This window comes from Peromyscus leucopus, chromosome 5, assembly GCF_004664715.2.
Source record: "Peromyscus leucopus breed LL Stock chromosome 5, UCI_PerLeu_2.1, whole genome shotgun sequence".
Taxonomy (NCBI): domain Eukaryota; kingdom Metazoa; phylum Chordata; class Mammalia; order Rodentia; family Cricetidae; genus Peromyscus; species Peromyscus leucopus.
In genome coordinates, this window is record NC_051067.1 from 52810357 (window position 1) to 52826767 (window position 16411).

Sequence of the window (16411 nt, forward strand, 5' to 3'; positions counted from 1 at the left end):
CCATGACTGTTGACTCTACAATAAAACATGCAGCAGATTCTCTCCAGGAAAAAACTAATGGAGAGAAAGTGAAGATGCTTCAAATCCAACATAAGGATGTCCAGCATAGGAATGCTCAGTATTGGGGTGGGATACAGGCATGTATGTAGATTGTCAAGCTACCAAACAAGGTAGAAAACCTCTGGAGGGAACTTGGTCCTATCTAAGGAAAAATTTAAAAGCAAAATGTAGGGACAGTGTGGTCCCTACATTCAGCTATCTCAGATGGAAATTTCTCAGCTTTTTCACAAGTTATATTCAGTACACACCTGCAAATGCCAATTAGATCATTTTCTGATGGACTACCATAACAAATTTAATATCCCATTCATAGCATTTTCCACTAAAATTCCAAAAAACTGTGGTTAATATATTGTGCACCCCAATAAACTTATCTGGGGGTCAGAGAACAGAATAGCTATAATATTAAACAGAGGTTAGGCAGTGGTAGCACACATCTTTAATCCTATCACTTGGGAGGCTGAGATCCATCTGGATCTCTGTGAGTTCAAGGCCACACTGGAAACAGCCAGGCATGGTGACTCATAACTTTAATTCCAGGAAGTGAACCTTTAATCCCAGGAAGTGATGTCAGAAGCAGAAAGGTATATAAGGCATGAAAACCAGGAACTAGGGTCTGGTTAAGCTTTCAGGCTTTCGAGAAGCAGTTCAGCTGAGATCCATTTGATAAGGACACAGAGGCTTCCAGTCTGAGGAAACAGGATCAGCTGAGGAATTGCAAGGTGAGGAAACTATGACTTGTTCTGCTTCTGTAATCTTCCAGTGTTGACCCCAGTACCTGGGTCCAGGTTTTTTTTATTATTATTAATAAGACCTTTTAAGATTCATGCTACAAAAAACTCTATTGAATGAATAACTAGATAAACATTTCACATGATAACATCTTTCAAATAGTGAACGGATACAACCATTCTCAAATAACCTCTTAAAGGTGTGTGTATATTTAAACCTTGGCATCCAACGCTTATAGAAGCAAAATGTATTAGTATAGGTAAGGTAAATTTAACTATAAAAATGTCACAAACTAGCATGCATTATTCTCTCTCTCTCTCTCTCTCTCTCTCTCTCTCTCTCTCTCTCTCTCTCTCTCTCTCTCTCTCTCCACTTGTGTGTAGGTGCATGTGTGGAGTTCAGAGAGCCTCCCTCAATTGCTTCTTGCCTAATTTTTTGAGGCGACTTCTCTAGCTGAAGCTGGAGCTCAGCTATTCAGTTGGACTGGCTGGTCAGTCGCTCTCTACCTCACCAGTGTTGACGGCAACATCATGACTGGGGGTTCTCTCCATGAGTTCTAGTCCTTGTGTTTGCACAGCAAGCAGTTTACTGGCTGAGCTATCACTCACCCCTAAGCTGTTGATAATGATTTATTTTTCAGTTTCACAAATATACTAACATATATTGATTCCTAGAGAAATGCTTAAGTTTATGTCCACTTTCAAGGGTTTCCATGAAAACTGACTTCTAGAATGCAGATTGCTTTAGCTGCATCCCGTTCCAACAGTGAATTGACTAGATGAGAACGAAATACAAAAAAATTAAGTGTTTGCTTTAGAAAGTAACCACTGTTTTATGAAAAGCTTATTAGAGCTAGTTAAAGCTGAATTATTGATGAATATTTGCATATTTGTAAGCTTTCAGCTAGTAAGTATGGGTTTTTTGTTTTGAACTGAATTCAATAAAAGTATTTTGATTATATATAATCTATAGTCCATTAAGTATATAAACTGGAATGATTGTATGAATGTTGTCTTTCTTATAAAGTTTTCAAGAAATTTGAAATGTTATAATGGCCATAAATTAGGTATATTAGTATTTCTGAGTGTATGATAATACTTGGTGAACTCATTTCCAGACACTTACACCTGGAGTAACTATAACTTATCAACCTTAGGACAAAGCAAGTGCTCGATGGTAAGAAGGGCTAGCTGGAAGGAAGAAGTTTTTAAGTATGTGCATTGCCTGAACTCAGATGGAAACAGGCAGCAGGAAATTGGGCTTGTTTTTTTTTTTTTTTTTTTTTTTTTTTTTCAAGGAAAAGTGGAGCTAAAATCACTTTGGTTCCCTTTCAACATGGATATCCAGAGAATTTAGGGAAGATGCCTCTACAATGTTTGACTTACCAAACTGTGTTTCTGTGTACTGGGTCTATATTAGCACATGTGTGTATATGTGTGTACATGTGTGCACATCCGCGCACTCTACTTATATGCCTGCAAATATGTGAGCATATCCAAACAGCTCTGTGTGTAAGATCTGCGTGCTTTTATTTGTGGGACATTTAATGCCATTATGAATTTATCACAGTTTTATACTGTTTCTGGAGATTGTTTAAATTAGCTGAAGATAATTGTGCTTCTAAGATTTATAGCTTTGAAATTCATTAGTCTTTCATTAAGACATCCTTCAGCCCTACTACTGCTGTTTTCAAAGATAACAAACGCAGCAAGCAGAGTGCCTCTCTGTATTCATTGGCACCTCTTTTTAACAGTTTCAAGAGATAGGTGACAATTTTTAATGCATGAACAATCGCTATTTAGAATTTCTGTGGCACTCTGCATTTCCAAAAGCACTCAGGGCATCTGATTACATTCTAACAATTTACTTTACAAGCTAGCATTTAGAATTATATATTCTCTTTTATAATACCATGTATAAATAGAGAACACATTGTACTACTACATCCCGATGTTCTGTTATATTTAAGACAAAAGATTGGTTCAAAAGATACCAAATATTCAGCATTCCATTCTTTGCATGCTCATTCAATCTCTTCACTGTTTATCTATATTCCTTCACTACATTTTGTACCTGATGTCCAAAGAATTGCCTCTCACTTCTAGTTAGAAGTCTTTCGTAAGCATCAAAGAATGATAAAAGATGGGGCCATGGATGTTCCTTAGTGCTACAGCACTTCCTAATGTGCATGAGTCACTGGGCTTGATACACTACCACCACAAAAGGGGAAAATGACATTGCTCATTAGAGGCTAGTGGTAAGCATATTTTGTTAGTCTCTAACAAGGTGCACTACAAAGATTATATGACATTGGCTGAAGTCCACTTAGCTTTGAGCCCAAGCCAGCACAGTTGCTTGAGTTAGCCTTAAAATAGGAGGGAAGGGATCTTAACGCTTGGCGCCTTTGGGACAAAGCTTGAGTGATCTGTTCCCAGCTGTGTTTGCCAAAACATTTCAAGAGCTGCTAATGTTGGGTACTAGAAAGGAAGAAGGAAGAACGCAATAAGAAGGGATGGAAACGTGGACATTTCCTTAAATGCTTTCATGTTTATATGTGAAGACTCTTAGTTAATTAAGTAATTGACAAACATTAATTTCTTTTAGCTCTGTGGAAGTTGAAATTCATGGATGGTGGGTTAGTGTATCTACCATTCTCCTAACATGCTAACTAGCAGTGAAGAGGTGGCATTGCTGATATGCACAAATTTCTCTTTATTATATCCATAATTCTGAAATCTTAAGTGAGCATGTTATGTACAGAGGACAAGTTACTGAAGCTTTAATTCCGGTTCTAAGTAAGTGAGTTCATTAATCATGGAGCAAGAAAAAGCAAATGAACAAATAGCAAGGAGCAGATATATAGATAGCAAAGCCTGAACAGATCGGATACATACACTGTTCTGCAGAAATGTCTGGGGAAGCCCTTCTGACATTGTCATGATGGAGTTCCCGACTAAGAGTCCCTGGTGATACAAAGAGTTCTCTCCAAGGATGAGCTTATGGCTTCTTGTTCTTACTGCAGTCATTTTTATACCGTGGGATTAAACAATAGCAACCTCAGCTGGAAAATTGTTGCTCTTGAGGGTACCATGTTTTAATGTCCATGGCAGCTTGCTTTTTTTTTCCCCCTCAGCTCTGTTACAGAGTCAGGGATCAGCCTGACGAGGATAGGGAGTCTTGGTGGACATTTGAAATAAACGTACTTGAGTCTGAGGTAAGAGACCCTCCTTACTCCAAGTGTGCTTTCAAGTAGCACAGACAACACATAACAATTTATAAGTATAACTTACATTACAACACAGATCACCAATGCACTACCTACTGGACATACACACTGACATATGACTCACACCTTCAACATTTCTATGTCTAAAACCAAACATTTGAATGCATAGCACCACCAACTACCCAGCTCAGAGTCACAGTCAGCTAGTTAGACACACATACTTGAACTGAGATAGAGACTAAAGCCACTTCTTAAGGTCAACATGTAAATGACACATTTCACAAAGTTTACTTTAACCAAAACAAAGTGCAAAATAAGCTGTTTTCCCGTAAACACACTGATATAAAGGTGAAGGACAGCAGCAGCTGATTAGCAATCTACTGTTTTGATTTGTGTAGCATTTATCACTCGCTGAACTTACTTCTCTATTTGCATGTGTCTCATCTACCCTAATCCTTACTTGAACACAAGAATCCCATTCATCAAAAGCCAGAAATTACATTTTCCGGCTGATTGTGTTTCTTTCAGAATATTGGTTATTATGTGAAAAAAAACTCCTATTTCTTTATTGAAAAGCCTAAAGCAATAAGACCTAGGACTGTTGATAGTATATATTTGAAATATATTATATGAAATGCTAATCAGTTAGGCAAATAATCTTGAGCAAAAACAAAATGTAGCAAATAGAAGTTCTGGGTGACCACAAGAGCAGAGTGAAAATACAAGCTCTACTTGGGGGTACTGAACAAATAAAGACATGAATAAGGTCAAATGACATTAAAAATATTCTCTTCCTGCATCTTCTTTTCACATTTTATATCTCATCAAGACATATCCCCAACTCCTTTTACAGACAGTATAAATGTTTTCATGTTAATGTCTTTTAAATAAGTACACATTGATTGTACATCAAGGCAAGTTTGTGTTGCCTTACTCTGGAAGTCACAGAATAATTCTGAACAGTAGTTAAATTGATGTCTCTAAATTGACAACATCGAGTTGCCCAATTGCCATCCTAGAGTTTCCAACAAATTCAGGAACATGGCAGTATTTCCCAATGTCTCCCATGCAAGTCACTAAAACAAGTAAAACTACTGCTGTTTTATGATGAACTACTTTGGGGTAACAAGCTTATAGGTTATTAGAAAACAGGGTTTGTATATTGGGGTAACAATACTCCGAGGAAGCTCCTCTATAAAGGAAGCCAGGAGGAGATGTTCCTATGGAAGCATTTTCAGATACCTAGAGCAAGATACAAGGTCAGAACTAGAATGACTCATTGAAACATTAGAGATGACTTGTGAAAGGTGGAGACAGCTATGGTTTGGGGTCAAATGACAGAAGACAAAGTTGGAGAAAGTTAATAGGAATCCAAGTATAGACACCATGAATTCCCCAATGAAGAGATGACTGTCAGTCCTCGAGGAGTCACATCCTAAGGAACAAACTGGCAATTGCTTTAGAAAAGCATTTAAAGAACTACAAAGTGGCAAGCAGAAATTCCAAGTTCTAGGCCCAGGCCACCCATCAGGGTGTCTTTGGAGTGGGGTTCTGTGAATCTTAGTGAAATGAAAGGGAAAGAGTGACTCAAGTACCTGCAAAACCTAAAATAAATAAAGAAAAAGTCTAAACGTCCTGAACATGAAATGAAAGTGTATGTTATTCTTGGATTCTTGAGTTGATCAGGGACATTTGAAAAAGACTGGCTTGAGTCACTCCCTACTGTGTGTCCCCATTTCAATAATAGCATCTTCTTTTGGTTCATTGTGAAGCCCCAAGAAGAGGATTACCTTTTTTTCTGTCTCACACTTTGTATTTGTCAGTCAAGTCTTTTCCTGAAACAAAATTAATTCGATGCATACTCAGCCCTCACACTGAAGATAGAAAGATGGGCAGATCTCAAGTTAAAACTTGAATATATAGAAATTCTAGTGAGGTATCTCAAAGTGTATAGACAACCCTAGCAGATAATAACTTGTGTTGGCTTAGAGGTGGGCCCCGTGCTCAGAAAGGAAACGACAGAGAAGGAAAGGGTTGTCTTCAAATCATCTTTAGGGGCTGCAGATATGGCTCAGTGGTTAAAAGCACTTGCTGCTTTAGCAGAACACATGGATTTGTTCCCAGCATCCACATGGCAGCTCACAACTGTCTGCAACTCTAGTAAATTGGGATAGGAAGCCCTCTTTTGGCCTCTTCAGGCTCCACATATATATGCAGTACACATACATACATATAAGCAAACATTCACACACATAAAATACAAATAAATAGCCATGTGGTGGTGGCGCACACCTTTAGTCCCAGCACTCAGGAGGCAGTGGCAGGTGGATCTCTGTGAGTTCAAGGCCAGCCTGGGCCACAGAATGAGTTCCAGGAAAGGTACAAAGCTACACAGAGAATCTCTGTCTCAAAAAAAAAAAAAAAAAAAAAAAAAAAAAAAAAACCCGCCCAAAATGCAAATAAATAAAAACTTCAATTCATTTCTATTTCTTAGTATACAGAATAAAGATTCACCAATGAAACTACATTCCTTTTAGTTCATAAAAATGCCAGTAGTGGGGCTAGAGAGATTTATTTCTTGGTGGTAAGGGGACCTGTTGCTCTTTCTTTTCTTTTTTTTTTTTAATTAGTTAGCTATTTTTTTCCTTTTATTTTATTTTACAATACCATTCAGTTCTACATATCAGCCACGAATTCCCTTGTTCTCCCCTCTCCTGTCCCCTCCCCTTCTCCCCAGCCCATCCCCCATTCCACCTCCTCCAGAGCAAAGTCCCCCCTGTCCCCCCCCTCCCCGAGGATTGAGATCAACCTGGTGGACTCAGTCCAGGCAGGTCAGTCCCTCCTCCCAGATTGAGCCAAGTGTCCCTGCATAAGCCCAGGTTTCAAACAGCCAACTCATGCAATGAGCACAGGACCCGGTACCACTGCCTGGATGCCTCCCAAACAGATCAAGCCAATCAACTGTCTTACCTATTCAGAGGGCCTGATCCAGTTGGGGGCCCCTCAGCCTTTGTTCATAGTTCATGTGTTTCCATTCGTTTGGCTATTTGTTCCTGTGCTTTATCCAACCTTGGTTCAACAATTCTCGCTCATATAAACCCTCCTCTTTCTCACTAATTAGACTCCTGGAGCTCCACACGGGCATAGTTGTGGATCTCTGCATCAGATTCCTCAGTCTTGGATGGGGCTTCTGGCACTGTCCCCACATTGGTTAGGTCACAGCTTGGGAAGATCTGACTCCTGCTTCTAACCTCCATAGGAGCCACACTCACATTTGCACAACTTAAGAATAAATATTTGCCTTGTTGGTGGAGGGTATGGGGTGGGCTGGGGGGGAAGGCTGGGTGGGGGGAAAGAAAGAAGGATCTGGGATTGGTATGTAAAATGAATGAAAAAACTTCTTAACAAAAAAGCAATGTAAAATAAAAAAAGAGTAAATATTTTTTAAGTTGCTAGTAGAACATGATTAAATATATAAAGCCCATGCTAAGATATGTCAGTGTTCGAATTAATTCTCTCTAATCTATCTTCCATATCCAGAAGCATTCCATTTATGTACAAAATAAAAGAGAAATTCAGGACAGCTGAGATCCACAAGTAACATGCAGAAAGATGTCAAGAATACATTTCTGTTACCAACAGCCAGGGAAGAAAAATCATAATTAAATTATTTTTATTGTAAAACAAAAAAAAAATCTGTTTGTCTTCCTTATGCTGAATAGTGGCATATTAACTTCCTCCCTGTGCCATCACAGTGGTGGAATTCTAAAATGTTTTGAAAACATTCCTTAGAGCCACACAACAATAATTAACAGCCTAGCAAGTGCTGAACAGCAAGCAGCTGATAATAACGCAGCCTAATGTCGGAAATGCAATTAATCATGGCAACTACCCATAGAGAGGAGGATTTATGCTCCGTTATCACACAGCACTGATGAGACTGCTCTTGGTCTTTTCCAATATATGTATTAAGTGTGTTTTAAGCACACCAAGAAAAGCAGAAGGAGACACACAGAGATGGACTTATTCACATGTTTTTTTTTTTTTTTTTTTTTTTTTTTTTACCGTTTAACAATCTTCTCCAAGATGGCTGTACCTTGGTTACTCACAGCTGGCTGTACTGCTGATCACCCCACAGATAAAGTGGGTCAGAGACTATTTACAGAGTGACAGACAAAAGCCTTCACTTCACTGCTCCATTTCCTAGGTTGAAGGAAGGGCCTGGATGATTAACAACTGTGATGAATCTGCCCATGGTACTGGTGAAGAAAATAGGGAGGGTGATAGCAAAATGCTGGGATATGCTCTTTCCTCCTGGACACTTCCCACTGGTTTTGCCTATTCCACATTCTGTGACATCCAAATGAATTCCTAACAAGAAAAAGAATAGGTATTGAACAAGCTACAGAACACCAGTCAAAGTAAATGTACTCTCTGTATGAATGAATCAGCACTCCAACCTGTAACCAGGAAACGTTTGCTGATGGAAATGACTAGTGCCTTGGATGTAGCCAAAAGCAATTCCTTTTTTCTCCTTTCAAGTGTCTGTTGCTAATATACACAAAAACATGAAAGTAAATTAGCATCATATTAAGTGTAGTCAGAACTTGTCAGTTTCAGGCTCATGTTTCTTCCTCATGTAATGAATGGATAAACTCCAGCAATGTTTAACTTACTGTCATCTACAGGGTGGTAAGGAACAAAGTGAAGAAGTTAGAAAGTTGGGGACAAAGTAGTGATGGATTACCCACACTCCTAGAGGATCTTAGTTTAGTGAAAAGAGGTTTGGTTTGGTTTGGTTTGGTTTTATATGAACACCGTGTGACAAAAGCCAAACAGAAATGATCAACAAGAGCATGGGCGATAGCCCAGTCTGTAGTTGGGGTCATGCAAGCAGTAGGTCTTGAGCTTAACCCACAGAATCTACATTCAAAAGTCAGACATAGTGGCATTCACTTGTAATCCTAGCACATGTAGATCTGTTGTGGGAATTCATTCCATTCAGCCAATGGCTTTGGGGTGTACCTGTAAGTCTGTATCCCCATTGCACCCCATTAATAAATTAATAATAGACCTTTATTGATTATCACATTATAGACTTTTAGAGCTCATTGGCCTTCCAAGCTCAGCTACTTGGCCAGTTCTAGGCAATTAAAAGACTGTCCAAAAAAATAAGATGAATAAAGTATGATGAAATCACACAGAAGTTGTCCTCTAGCCTCCATGTACCCACAAATATACACACTCACACACATAAACATGTACACATATGTGCGTACACACTCGCGTGCGAGCATGCACGCGCGCGCGCGCACACACACACACACACACACATGCATAAAGTAAAGAAAAGCATAAAGTTTAAACAGAAAGGTGGGAGGAAAAAAAAGGTTTATCAGTAGAGAAAGAAACAGTATCTGGAGAGTCTGTAGAAGATACTGGGTATTTAGGCTAGACAGTAACATGTGTTTCCCGAAACCCGGAAGAAGTCACCCTGAGGAAAAGCACAACCTGAAAGACATGATGCACTTTGCGTTGTTTGCTGTTGTATCTTATTTGTGTAGTGATGCAAAGAATAGAAGGCACAGTTACAGAGGATGACAGAAAAGAATAACTGTTGAGTGAAAAATTAGGACAAAAAATCCCTAGTCCTGGTGGTAATTTTGTAAAACAGGAAATTTTAACTTCTCTCTTACAATAAATAAACCAGCAAAAAGAGAATCCTGTTAGAAACCACAGCATTAAAAAAAAAAAAAGTGAAGCTATGGTCATGTGTGCACAAGAAAAATGAAGTTTTTATGGCTGATGCTTTTGTACCATGATTATAGGGACTGTGTAAGAACTGAGATTTAAGTCTAAAACTTGTTTGTTAGACACTGGGATGTTCTCCTTAACCTCCAGATATATCACTGAGGGATGAGAGAGGGGAGGGATGCTAAGATAGAAAGCAATCCAATGAAGAATGAAGCAATCTTGAATACACAGACTGGCTCTACCCCAAAAATGGAACACAGATCTCATGAGTGGCCAAAGTAAGTTCTTCTCACATCTCAAATCCTATAACAAAACATCCCTCAAGATTCTAATTGTTCAGTAATATTGGCTAGACAATGCCCTCCAATCAGAGGCTAGCCAGACCCCTGCTTGACCACACACAGATTTATTAAATGTGTAAGTTCTTAGTGCTTTTAGAATGAGTGATTTACTTAAGGACCTATGTCTAGCACATTGGGGTTAACCAAGTCATATATGAACAAGTATAGAGGTAGCACACCAGTCATAATACCTAGAAAGTATTTCAATAGGAGCATAGGTGAGATGAGCCTCAGGGGTGAAAATGGACCCCAGTAGGAAGGAAATGGTCAGAAAGCACTTCCCTCTCTCTTAACATTGTGATCTCCAGCAAATGACATAATTTCATTCTTCATCACAGTTGAATACACCACATTTTTCTTTATTCTTTCATATGTTGACTGACATCTGGGATGCTTCTATATATGAATGTCTTTTAATGTCATAAGAATAACAGATTACTGGAATATCTGTAATCATCTATGGTGACTCCATTCTTTCCATCCTGTCCTCCATCTAAGGCTATAAATAGATTTTTTAGACTATTCATCTCTGTTGGGTCCAAGGATAGACTCAAGGCACCAATTACTGTAAGTTTGACATGAAGCTAGTTTGTCCTGGCACAGATATCCTGAAATCTTCTTTAGCTAAATAACTTCAATGACTATATAAGTATCTCACAACTGGAAGAGAAGGGTTCAGGCAATAGTATCAGAAAAAGACCATGAAAGCAAAGCACAGGTAATATCTGATGCATTGTAATAGAGGAAAAATTACAGACTAGAAATGGAGTTTATATTATAAGTCAAGTACAGACTGATGTCCAGGCAAGAAAGGGGAAATACAAACTCAGAGGAGGTATAATACACTGGGATCTTAATGGCCATAATCAATTTGGAAGGGGAAAGAAGTTAAAAGTCTAGATTGACTCAAAAGTAGAGAGAAAAATAGTGAAGTAAGAAAGCAGAGTAAGAGAGTTAATTCAAGGTGGGTCATAGATGGCCTTAAGAAAACTAAAAAAAAAAAAAAACAGTTGTAAGTTTTATCGGCCGATTCTCTTAAGGCTGTCATTCTAGATTATGTAAGCACCTGGTTGCCAAAAAAGCAGTTTTCAGTCCTGAGCTGTGTCATCAGTTCAAGTTCACTACATATTGATGTGATTAAGTTGAAAAACTCTGGATGGCTTCCTCTTATATTTTTGTTTGCTTGTTTGTATGTGTTTTATATTCCATATGTCTATTTTAAAATTTTAATTACAAAGAGAACATTTAATCCACCCTATTATATTTTTGAGACAAGGTCTCACTTTGCAGTCAAAGCTGACCTGACACTCACTGTGAGTTCAGCTGGACTTGAACTACAGGAGTCCAGCTGACCACTTCTGGTGTTTGGAGAGAGTCACCATGCCCAGTGGCTTCTCAACTCTTAAAGAAGTAATTGGAGTTTTGCATGGTGAAGTTTTTGTTGACCACCACAATATAAGCTCACATTCCAACCCTGTACAGTGAGTCTGAGACATAGCTCTAAAAAAAGAAAGAAGAAAAGACAAAGCAAAGTGCTGAGTCTAGATCAAAGTCACTGTTAAACTGTTCATTATGGCCAGAGCTTTGGAATGCCTTACCTACATGTGAAAGGGTCATTGTACTATATTTCATATTAACATTGTATATCCTAATGTTTTTCCATGAAAATAAAATAGGCAATTGTGGCTTCAGATTCAACCAAGACCTGAGGCTTATTGGCTGTGTTTAGAAAGAAAGCTTTGCTCTGACTTGTACTAAAATACATTTGTTTCAAACTTAGAGAAATGTCAGGGGGGAAAGTCTATTGAGATTTAGATTCTAGGACTCATCAATAATTCTGAATAATTTATGGAGACATTTTGCCAACACTAAACAAATAGATAATTTCATGTTTTTTCCAAAGACCTACAAAGAAAAAAAACTTTAACTAAAACAATGGTTGGAGAAAGATAAGTGCTTGACCATGGATGTGGCTCAGTAGTAGACAGCATGCTTAGCATGCAAAGACCTGGATTCAATCCCTACCATCTGTCCAAAATAAGTAAGTAAGTAAATAATGCTAGAAACCTCTCTACAAACAAGTTTTTAATTCTATTTGATCAAAATGTATATTTTGGAAAACTCCTTAAATAAATATAGTCTATAGCATCATTCATAGTTTAGTGGTTAAGGGTGCTTGTGTGTGGATGTGTGGGTGTATTTGCATATTCATGTGTTTCCAGATGCACATGGAGGCTAGAAAACAACCTGGCATGTCATTCATCAGGCACCTTTCATCTTGTGTTTTGAGATGGGTCTTTTACTGGGACCTGAGTCCTACCAGGTAGACTGGCTGGAAGAGCCAATGACCCTCAGGATTCCAACTGTATCTCTAGTACTGGAATCATGAGTGCACACCACCATCAGGCTTTCATGTGGGTATGGGGGATCAAATGCATGCTTGTAAGGCCAACATTTTACCAGCTGAGCCACCTCTTTAGCTTTTTTATTTTTCATACTAAGTCAAGGAAACTCTCCAGTAATTACAAAAGCCATGTTCTCTTCCAAGTTTCCTTCCTTTCAGAGTATTCTTTATTTTTACCTTCAAGGACTCTGGAGATGAAATTAGCAGTCATTTTGTTCCTGCATATTGGTAATGAATAATTACGCTGTCAGGCAGTACATAACTATTAATTACATGACTGCCTTTTTATTTCAAGGAGTTATTTAATAATTTTTAATAAAGAGTTACATATGTCAGTCTCTTAAAAACATATCAATCAATATTATTTTCAGAGGTGGAAAACTGTCATAATCTCATGAAGAATCACTCAGTGTGTGATTATAGATTTCATAGGAGGATGCCACCATCTCAAGGAGCATTCACAGCATCTCGAACACACACAACAGTTCCAAGGATGCCTAGTGCCTGCATTTGGGTCACTGGGACAGAACAACAGGATCAGTTGTGTGATTACAATGTACAAAGCACCTGTTGAATGTCACTGTGCACATCTTCTTGTATGCCTTTATGTTGCAATGTATGTCTGTGTCATTTTGTTAAACTCATCAATGTTGAATTACATTGCCCTATGGCAAGTATATGTTCAAATATTAAAAAAGCTATTAAGCTGTTTCTTCAAAAATAGATCCACCATTTTAGATTCCCAATAGCAAACAATGTAAGAGGAATCAAGTTTCTCCATATCCTATCCAACACTGGGTGTCATTTGTTCTTTTAATTAGTAGAGTCTAGAGGGTGTGTAAAAAATGCCCCATTGTGATTCTGACTGAATTTCCCTAGTGACTAATATTACCAAACTTCTTTTTACATTGGTATTTGATGTCATCTTTTAAATTTTATTTTTATTAATATTTACATATGTGGGAGCATATGTGACTGACTGCAAAAGCCAGAAGAGGGTGTCAGATTCCTGGAGTTGGAGCTATAGACAATTACTGGCTGCCACATGGGTAATGGGAATCAAATACAGACCCGTGGAAGAGCAGCAAACACTCTTAAACACTGAGCATTCTCTCTAGCCACATTATTGAGTTTTTAAATTAGCAAAATGGAGAATTTCTCTGTATTTACTCCAATCTCCAGTTTATCACAGTAATTCTTTCACTGAGCCCAGTATACAGATGTGGTTTGCTTTTCTTAATGGTATCCCTCATATTTTATTTTTACCCTTGGACATGTAATAGTTTTCTCATTGTTACTTTGTATTTTCAGGGTGTCAGCAATACATAAAATATGCTTGGCGTAGTTGTACTCTGGTGTCTTACAAACCTTAGTAATATTGCTCATTAATTCTAATAATCTTTGTGTATCCTATAAGATTTGTGTGTGTAGATAATCATGTCTATTGCAAATGAGCACTGTTAAATTTCTTGCCCTTCCTGGAGTGCCTGTATATGTCAGCTAGATTGAATGGGTTTATACAATTGTTTAAATACTTAATTTTCCAACTAATTGTTTATCAATAAGTAAAGTAGAAAATGCAGCTTTGCTGGGGTTCCTATTTCTGTGGGATGTGTTTTTAACCATTGGTTTTTTTTTTTTTATTTCAATCTCTCTGTCTATGGCACATATACTTAAAAATGGAATGTTGTTAAATATTCTTTGTTTATCAAATCTGATGATCTCTGCCTATTTATTTGCATGTTTAGATCACTAATGCATAATGAAATTATTAATGGATCTGGATCTGTCATTTTGCCACTTCTTTTCCCTTGTCTCCTGCCTTTTATTTTTCTCCGTCTCTCCTCCAGTGGTTCGATGTGCCACTTTAATTCCACCATTGATTTTTTTTTTTCAAATCATTCACTACTCTAAACCAAGTGAACCTCTACACACCACCACAAAGCTGCATGTTCTTGTAGACTTCTCTTGCCTGGTAAAAATCTCTGTTGCGTGCTGAAGGTCAGGAGTGGCTTCAGCTCTATATTTTCTTTCAAGGGGAAGAGGTGCGTGTTTCTTCAACTGTTCATTGCTGGAAGTCTTGCCTAAAATTTCTTTTCAAGGGTTTCTTTTTGTCTTGTCTTTGAACCACAGTGATCTTTCTGTGAAAATAAACTCTTTATTCCTTTCATTAAATTCATCTACAAACCATATATATCAGCATGTCATGGGTTTTGTTTTTAATTTTTCTACACTTTTAATTAGAATTATTTCAATGCCTCATCCCTTTCTTCCACTCAGCCCCTCCCAGGTGCTCTCCCCTCAACCCCTCCCATGTCCTCCATTTTCAAATTGATAACCTCTTTTTTATTACCATTAGATACATTCATATGTGTGAACAAATATATAAGTACAACCTCCATTTTTGTTGTTTGTATACATATGGTTTCAGGCATGATCACTTTGTACTGGATAACCAAAGCGGGGTAGGGGCCTATACCCCGGGAGGTTAAATCTCTTTCCCTTGGTAGTCATTAGTTGCCTATAATTCTTTGTCTAGGGCATGCAAATCCCCCCTCCACATTAGCATGTCTATCAATATTTCCACTGCTCTGGTCTTGTCTATACAGCCATTTCTAGAAGAGGCTGTTACATAGCAGACTTTCTGGTATTCTGGCTCTCATAAGTTTTCTGTCCCCTCTTCTCCATAACTCTAGATAAGTAGTATCACTTAAAGTCTAATTTTAAAACTTAATGTCATTAATAATTCCTTTTAAAATGATCTTCTAGAGATAAAAAATATTTTGAGGAATAATATTCTTAGTTAAATATCAGCATTTCCTATAGTTATAGGCTAGTTTTTAAAGCTGCTAAATACTGTTATTGGAATAGTCACTATAAACACTGATAAGTTTTCATTGTTTGAAATCAGTTTTAAAAATATGGTTATGGATTTGAAAATAAAGCTAAAATGTAGACTTTTAAATGGGGAAGAGTTCACAAATTAGTCTATTCTTCTAACTTAAAAGAACAGTTATATGATTCACTAATATCTATAGTATTCGAGCAAAGGCTGAAATTTGGGTATTACAATTTGTGGAAGCAGCAAATCACACACTCACGGTGAAATTAAAAAAGGAAATGTCCTCAAAGATATGAAGAATATTGGGAAAAGCAAAGATAACAAAGTGCTCAAGAATGCATAGCCTAAGAAAAGAGAGTGAGTTCTTATCACAGAGGTCTGTAGCTGCGGAGGAAAGTCGTTCAAAAGAAGTCTCGGTCTTAGGTGGGGAGGCACAGCTACAGTCAGAGACTGGCAAACACAGGAGTCTGGAGCTCCTAGCCTCACCCTCTGAAATGCAGCCACACATGCCTATGAGTTGAAACTAAGAGAAATATGAGTAGTGCAATCCTCAAATACCAAGTTTCCAAGGCACAAAGTCTTGGAACAAGCGACACTGCATCCAGTCCAACTGCTTCTTTGACCATCATTCAGTTTTACCTGGATCAGTCATTCAAGTTTCCAACGCAAGAAGAGACACAAGTACCATCAGTAGAAAAAATATAAATTTTCCAAGGATTTGAAAGACACTTCCACTGAGGCAGTCTACCAAAAGGTTAATGTCTTTCCTTCAGTGTTTCAAAAGAAATGAGGGAACTACGTATCAACTAGACACAGCTGCCATATTCCCTGCTGCTAACAGAAGTCATGATGCATATATATATATATATATATATATATATATATATATATATATATATATAAAATTTTAGCTCCCCCCCCACTGCCAATTCTATAAAATACCTTTATGCTTTGCCATCCCCTTTGCTAATTTTTGAAATGGTCTGAATCTTCATTGCCATAGAGCATAGTCCTTATTTGCAGTCTCTTTATGTGGAGGTAGAGGTTTCCAT